General features: G+C 36.2%; 1 protein-coding gene across 1 annotated transcript in view; it reads right to left on the reverse strand.

The window, feature by feature from the left end:
* Positions 1–7,871: 7,871 nt before the first annotated feature.
* The window catches only part of LOC135513779 (heparan sulfate glucosamine 3-O-sulfotransferase 1-like), a 26,224-nt gene continuing 25,653 nt past the window's right edge, over positions 7,872–8,442 (reverse strand). Inside the window, exon 5 of the mRNA XM_064936696.1 lies at positions 7,872–8,442. This exon is cut by the window's right edge and continues 1,607 nt beyond it. The gene's annotated coding sequence lies outside the window, so the exon portion shown is untranslated.

Raw genomic sequence — 8,442 nt, forward strand, 5'->3', positions numbered from 1 at the left:
CTTGCAGCATGCCTAAAGCATGTTCACGCAGATGAGCAGGGACCCTGGACATCTTTCTTTTGGTGTTTTTCAGAGTCAGTAGAAAGGCCTCTTTAGTGTCCTAAGTTTTCATAACTGTGACCTTAATTGCCTACCGTCTGTAAGCTGTTAGTGTCTTAACGACCGTTCCACAGGTGCATGTTCATTAATTGTTTACGGTTCATTGAACAAGCATGAGAAACAGTGTTTAAACCCTTTACAATGAAGATCTGTGAAGTTATTTGGATTTTTACAAATGATCTTTGAAAGACAGGTTCCTTCTTTTTATTTGCTGAGTTTATTTACGTGCAGAAAGCTTCAATTCTTGTTAATCTAACTGCACTGTCCAATTTACAGTAGCTATTACAATGAAAATAGAGTGTGTTTGAGGAGAGTGCACAACAACAACAACTTATATCACGGCACTTTGTTTCATACATTCACCTCTGAAGGTAAATCATGTACCCACATGCAAGTAATCTTGCTCTGATTGTTCATCCTGAGGGTCCAGAGATAAAATGTAGCATAGTTTGGTTTAATAAAATACATTTTTATATTCAAATGTAGGAACTGGGTTCAAAATGTTGAACCCCTGCTGTTTCTGGCCACACACCCTCCCCTCCCCTCCATCTAGATTCGTGTGTTAGAGCCTTTTCTGTAGGGAAGCTAATTTTCCATCATGTATGACCTTCCTGTGAGTGTGGAAACTCCTAAAGAGCGAGCTAAGATGGACGTAGTCAATATAACTATTTGTTCAGCACTAAATGTACAGCGACATCATTTAGAATATGTAGACCTTACAGTGAAATGCTTACTTACAAGCCCTTAACCAACAATGCAGTTTTAAGAAAATACACAAAAAAAGTAAGAGATAATAATAACAACTAATAACAAGATACTGACATCTGCTATTTCTATTATTTTTAAAAGGCAGCATGGCAAATCCAGAGCTCCAATCACAACACGTTTCCCGTAAAGAAGCAAATTTAGGCCAATTGCTAAAAACAATTTTTTATTTCACATAAAGGTAAGCCTACAGAATGCCTGAGAGAAAAACAATCACCTTTAAAATAAAGCATTAAGGGTTTGGTTAAGATAAGGGTCAGTTTTAGATTTGGTTTAGTCGTTTTTCAGGACAGATGTGTTCTTATAGCCTCTCCCGAATACAACTACACACACAGCACACAGGGATGGACAACTACAGCTCGGACAATATACCACATAACACAGGGACGGAGCGGCACATTGGTGTTTGTCTCACATCTCTATTCTATTTCTTTGGTGTTGTCAGGGCCACGTTGATGTTTGTCAGGGCCACGTTGATGTTTGTCAGGGCCACGTTGATGTTTGTCAGGGCCACGTTCAGAGCTGACTTGATTTCATATGTCTACCTGTCTGAGAGGCATGTTGTTTCTACATAACATATTTCCATCTGAACGTTCCAAAACGTGGCATCCTGCACCCTGGTGTTGGTGTGTTGAAACGGTTGGTGTTCTGAGGGACTTTTACCTCTTTAATAGCACACTGTTTGGAGCACAAAAAGGTGATCATATAGAGCAGTGTTGAGTCTGTCTGCTGTTGGAGGGATCATTAAAGTACACCATCACATGCTGCCCTCTTGACCTAACTACTGACACTTTATGGATGGACACTCCCCTACGTATTTATTTGGACAGTAAAACTAAAACCTGTTTTTGGTGTTCTCTAGCATTTTGGATTTGAGATAAAAATGTTTTATGTGAGGCGAAAGTACAGAATCTCGCCTTTTATTTGAGGGTCTTATTTCTGTTTTAGTGTTTAGAATTGAATGCATTATCTCGTTCCCCCCATTTGAAGACGTCGTAAGTATTTGGACAAATTCACTTATAGTGAACTACATTACATGTAGTCTGAAGTATTAGTATTTGGTCTGATATTTATAGCACAGAGGGACGACATCAAGCTTGTGACTCTGTTTGTTTTGGTTGTGTTTTTGGATGATGTTTTGCTCAATAGAAATGGATGTTAAATAATGTGTTGTGCCGTTTTGGAGTCACTTTTATTGTAAATAAGAATAGAAGATGTTTCTGAACACTTCTCTGTTACTGTGGATGCTACCATGATTACGGATAACCATGAATTAATTGTGAATAATGATGAGTGAGCAAGTTACATATGCACAAATATAAAGGCCCCAAAACATTCTAACCTCTCACCATTGTGGGGTTATGCTCTTTGTTCCCTCTTTAACTTGCTCACCCATCATTATTCACGAGTCATTCAGGGTTATCTATAATCACGGTAGTATCCACATTAATGTAGTAGTGTTCAGAAACATCTATTCTTATTTAAAAATAAAAGTGACTCCAAAACGGCACAACACATCGTTTAACACTCAGTTCCTATTGGTGCAAAACATCATCTGAAACACAACCAAAATAAACAGCAAATGCATCCAACAAGTTTGTAGAGTCACAAGCTTGATGTAGTTATTGTGTGATAGGAATATGGGACCAAATACTGGATTTTTGACTACCTTAATACACCATAAGTGAATTTGTTCAAATAATGATGAAAATATATATATTCAAATGTGGGGACTAGATACATAAAGTTCTTTAATTTCTAAACGGTAAAACAGATGTGTATAAAAATACCCTGAAATAAAAGGTGACATTATGTACTGTCACCTCATATGAAATATTTGACCGTAAATCCAAAATGCTGGTGTATGGAGACAAATATACAAACTTTAGCTCCACTGTCCAAATAAATACTTAGGGGAGTGTATTTGTTGTACTGAGAAAAGTGTGGAAACATTAAATGAAGCTATGCATTTTATAATTTGAAAATTTAACTGGTACACCAAATAGACCTCAGGGGTTTTCTGTGAGGATCCTTCAGGGAGATGACAATTTTTTAATTTTACCTTTATTTAACCAGGCAAGTCAGTTAAGAACAAATTCTTATTTTCAATGACGGCCTGGGAACAGTGGGTTAACTGCCTGTTCAGGGGCAGAACGACAGATTTGTACCTTGTCAGCTCGGGGGTTTGAACTCACAACCTTTCGGTTACGAGTCCAACGCTCTAACCACTAGGCTACCCTAAAGACAGCATTGTAATGTAACAGCAGGGGGTGCTATTTACATACCTAATGCTAATGCTGGGGGGTGTGTCAGTGCTCTGAGGGACTTAAGAAATGTGATATGGATGTCATATCTCTCTCTGTCTCTCTCTCTCCCTCTCTCTCTCTCTCTCTCTCTCTCTCTCTCTCTCTCTCTCTCTCTCTCTCTCTCTCTCCAAACACACACACCCTCTCTATTTTTTGTTGTCACATGGGACAACCCTTCTCACTTTTATGAGTCTGACCCAGAGATGAACCTTCTTCTGTCGTCCTGATGACAGTCCAAAGGTTTATCTACAGGTTTATCTATAGGTTTATCTATAGGTTTATCTGCAGGTTTATCTATAGGTTTATCTGCAGGTTTATTTATAGGTTTATCTGCAGGTTTATCTGCAGGTTTATCTACAGGTTTATCTGCAGGTTTATCTATAGGTTTATCTGCAGGTTTATCTATAGGTTTATCTACAGGTTTATCTACAGGTTTATCTATAGGTTTATCTACAGGTTTATCTACAGGTTTATCTGCAGGTTTATCTATAGGTTTATCTGCAGGTTTATTTATAGGTTTATCTGCAGGTTTATCTACAGGTTTATCTACAGGTTTATCTACAGGTTTATCTGTAGGTTTATCTATAGGTTTATCTACATATTTATCTACAGGTTTATCTGCAGGTTTATCTATAGGTTTATCTACAGATTTATCTATAGGTTTATCTACAGGTTTATCTATAGGTTTATCTATAGGTTTATCTACAGGTTTATCTGCAGGTTTATCTACAGGTTTATCTACAGGTTTAAAGGCAGGTTTATCTACAGGTTTATCTATAGGTTTATCTACAGGTTTATCTATAGGTTTATCTACAGGTTTATCTATAGGTTTATCTGCAGGTTTATCTATAGGTTTATCTGCAGGTTTATCTACAGGTTTATCTGCAGGTTTATCTATAGGTTTATCTACAGATTTATCTACAGGTTTATCTGCAGGTTTATTTATCTACAGGTTTATCTATAGGTTTATCTACAGGTTTATCTATAGGTTTATCTAGGTTTATCAGGTTTATCTGCAGGTTTATCTACAGGTTTAGGTTTATCTACAGGTTTATCTATAGGTTTATCTACAGGTTTATCTGCAAGGTTTATCTACAGGTTTAAAGGCAGGTTTATCTACAGGTTTATCTATAGGTTTATCTACAGGTTTATTTATCTACAGGTTTATCTATAGGTTTATCTAGGTTTATCTACAGGTTTATCTACAGGTTTATCTACAGGTTTATCTATAGGTTTATCTGCAGGTTTATCTATAGGTTTATCTACAGGTTTATCTACAGGTTTATCTATTTAGGTTTATCTATCTAGGTTTATCTACAGGTTTATCTACAAGTTTATCTATAGGTTTATCTACAAGTTTATCTATAGGTTTATCTACAGGTTTATCTATAGGTTTATCTACAGATTTATCTATAGGTTTATCTACAGGTTTATCTGCAGGTTTATCTACAGGTTTATCTATAGGTTTATCTGCAGGTTTATCTATAGGTTTATCTATAGGTTTATCTACAGGTTTATCTGCAGGTTTATCTACAGGTTTATCTGCAGGTTTATCTACAGGTTTATCTATAGGTTTATCTGCAGGTTTATCTATAGGTTTATCTACAGGTTTATCTACAGGTGTATCTGCAGGTTTATCTATAGGTTTATCTATAGGTTTATCTACAGGTTTATCTGCAGGTTTATCTACAGGTTTATCTACAGGTTTATCTATAGGTTTATCTATCTACAGGTTTATCTGGGTTTATCTAGGTTTATCTACAGGTTTATCTACAGGTTTATCTACAGGTTTATCTACAGGTTTAAAGGCAGGTTTATCTATTTATCTACAGGTTTATCTATAGGTTTATCTACAGATTTATCTATAGGTTTATCTACAGGTTTATCTATAGGTTTATCTACAGGTTTAAAGGCAGGTTTATCTACAGGTTTATCTATAGGTTTATCTGCAGGTTTATCTATAGGTTTAAAGGCAGGTTTATCTACAGGTTTATCTACAGGTTTATCTACAGGTTTATCTAGGTTTATCTGCAGGTTTATCTATAGGTTTATCTGCAGGTTTAAAGGCAGGTTTATCTGCAGGTTTATCTATAGGTTTATCTACAGGTTTATCTACAGGTTTAAAGGCAGGTTTATCTACAGGTTTATCTATAGGTTTATCTACAGATTTATCTACAGGTTTATCTGCAGGTTTATCTACAGGTTTATCTACAGGTTTATCTACAGGTTTATCTATAGGTTTATCTACAGGTTTATCTATAGGTTTATCTGCAGGTTTATCTACAGGTTTATCTATAGGTTTATCTACAGGTTTATCTATAGGTTTATCTATAGGTTTATCTATAGGTTTATCTATAGGTTTATCTATAGGTGTATCTATAGGTTTATCTATAGGTTTATCTATAGGTTTATCTACAGGTTTATCTATAGGTTTATCTATAGGTTTATCTATAGGTTTATCTACAGGTTTATCTATAGGTTTATCTGCAGGTTTATCTGCAGGTTTATCTACAGGTTTATTTATCTATAGGTTTATCTACAGGTTTTATCTACAGGTTTATCTACAGGTTTATCTATAGGTTTATCTATAGGTTTATCTGCAGGTTTATCTATAGGTTTATCTACAGGTTTATCTATAGGTTTATCTGCAGGTTTATCTATAGGTTTATCTACAGGTTTAGGTTTATCTACAGGTTTATCTACAGGTTTATCTGCAGGTTTATCTACAGGTTTATCTACAGGTTTATCTACAGGTTTAAAGGTTTATCTACAGATTTATCTACAGGTTTATCTGCAGGTATCAGGTTTATCTATAGGTTTATCTACAGGTTTATTTATCTACAGGTTTAAAGGCAGGTTTATCTACAGGTTTATCTACAGGTTTATCTACAGGTTTATTTTTATCTACAGGTTTATCTACAGGTTTATCTACAGGTTTATCTATTTAAAGGCAGGTTTATCTACAGGTTTATCTGCAGGTTTATCTACAGGTTTATCTACAGGTTTATCTACAGGTTTATCTACAGGTTTATCTGCAGGTTTATCTACAGGTTTATCTACAGGTTTATCTACAGGTTTATCTACAGGTTTATCTACAGGTTTATCTACAGGTTTATCTACAGGTTTATCTACAGGTTTATCTACAGGTTTATCTATAGGTTTATCTACAGGTTTAAAGGTTTATCTACAGGTTTATCTACAGGTTTATCTACAGGTTTAAAGGCAGGTTTATCTACAGGTTTATCTGCAGGTTTATCTACAGGTTTATCTACAGGTTTATCTACAGGTTTATCTACAGGTTTATCTACAGGTTTATCTATAGGTTTATCTATAGGTTTATCTACAGGTTTATCTATAGGTTTATCTACAGGTTTATCTATAGGTTTATCTACAGGTTTATCTATAGGTTTATCTACAGGTTTAAAGGCAGGTTTATCTACAGGTTTATCTATAGGTTTATCTGCAGGTTTATCTACAGGTTTATCTGCAGGTTTATCTGCAGGTTTATCTATAGGTTTATCTGCAGGTTTATCTATAGGTTTATCTATAGGTTTATCTACAGGTTTATCTATAGGTTTATCTACAGGTTTATCTACAGGTGTATCTACAGGTTTAAAGGCAGGTTTATCTACAGGTTTATCTACAGGTTTATCCAGTGTTAACCCAGAGACAGCTATCAAAGCACTAACACTCCTCTGATGTGCACTAGGATAGTTCAGATGGCTTGAACATTGACTACACTGTCATTAGCAATAATAATCATAGAGAATGTGCTTTGACTACGATCACACGTATAGGGTGCGTTGTATCATATGAGCCATTATGATAATGTATACTGAGCAAAATTATTAACGCAACATACAACAATTTCAAAGATTTTGCTGAGTTACAGTTCATATAAGGAAATCAGGTAATATAAATCAATTCATTAGGCCCTAATCTATGGATTTCACATTCCTGGACATGGGCGCAGTCATGGGTGGGCCTGGGAGGACATATCCATATCCACCATCCACTTGGGAGCCAGGCCCAGCCAATTAGAATACATTTTTCCCTTCAAAACTACTCCATAGTTTCATCAGCTGTCCGGGTCGCTGGTCTCAGATGTTCTGGCAGATGAGGAAGTCGGATGTGGAGGTCCTGGGTTGGCGTGGTTACGCCTGGTCTGCGGTTGTGAGGCTGGTTGGACGTACTGCCAAATTCTCTAAAACAACATTGGAGGTGGCTTATAGTAGAGAAAATAACATTCAGTTCTCTGGTAACAGCTCTGGCCTTATATTGTCCCCAGCACAAGGTGCACCTGTGTAATGATTGTGCTGTTTAATCAGTTTCTTGATATGCCACACCTGTTAGGCGGATGTATTATTTTAACGTGTGAGGCTTGAATGTTTGAAGTATGACCACTTTATTAAGAGTCTTATTTTACCTTTGTTCTGCACTGCTCGTGTAGCAGCTGAAGAACTTCCCTGATGGAGTACACACACACACACACACACACACGCACGCACGCACGCACGCACGCGCACGCACACGCACGCACGCACACACGCACGCACGCACGCACAGTAGCTAAGTGGAGATAATTGTTTATTGAGGGAGCCTACTCTATTAAATATTGTTCAATACATACAATACATTACAGCTCAAACTTCTGGAAATCGAAATTTAAAATTTAAAATCGAAATTCAACCCCCCCCCCAAAGAAAAATACATTTCTATTGAATATGTTAAAGTCAAATATGAGAGTAACACTAGTAACACAATAACACTAAGAAGCAAACATAATTATCTAGATGAGGACATTCTTTTGCATACTTTGTACAATGGTAAACAGTTCAGTGAAAATGGTAAGCAGTTGAACGAGCTTCATATTGCTACAGTAGTTCCACATATACTGTATAGACTGACCTTTTATGCATTTAAGCATCAGTTCATAGTGCAAAGAATCACATCAGTTCATAGTTGCCCCAATCTCATTTCAAAACATTCTTCTGTACACTCATACATTTATTCTAACAGAGTCCATTCTGGAACTGTTTCTTTTAAAAACTTCTTCAGGATTTGTGGGTCCCCTGCGGGATAGGTTGAGCTAACATAGGCTAATGCGATTAGCATGAGGTTGTAAGAAACAAGAACAATTCCCAGGACATAGACATATCTGCTATTGGCAGAAAGCTTAAATTCTTGTTAATCTAACTGCACTGTCCAATTTACATGAGCTATTATAGTGAAAGAATACCATGGTATCGTTTGAGGAGAGTGCACAGTTTTG

This window comes from Oncorhynchus masou, chromosome 25, assembly GCF_036934945.1.
Source record: "Oncorhynchus masou masou isolate Uvic2021 chromosome 25, UVic_Omas_1.1, whole genome shotgun sequence".
Taxonomy (NCBI): domain Eukaryota; kingdom Metazoa; phylum Chordata; class Actinopteri; order Salmoniformes; family Salmonidae; genus Oncorhynchus; species Oncorhynchus masou.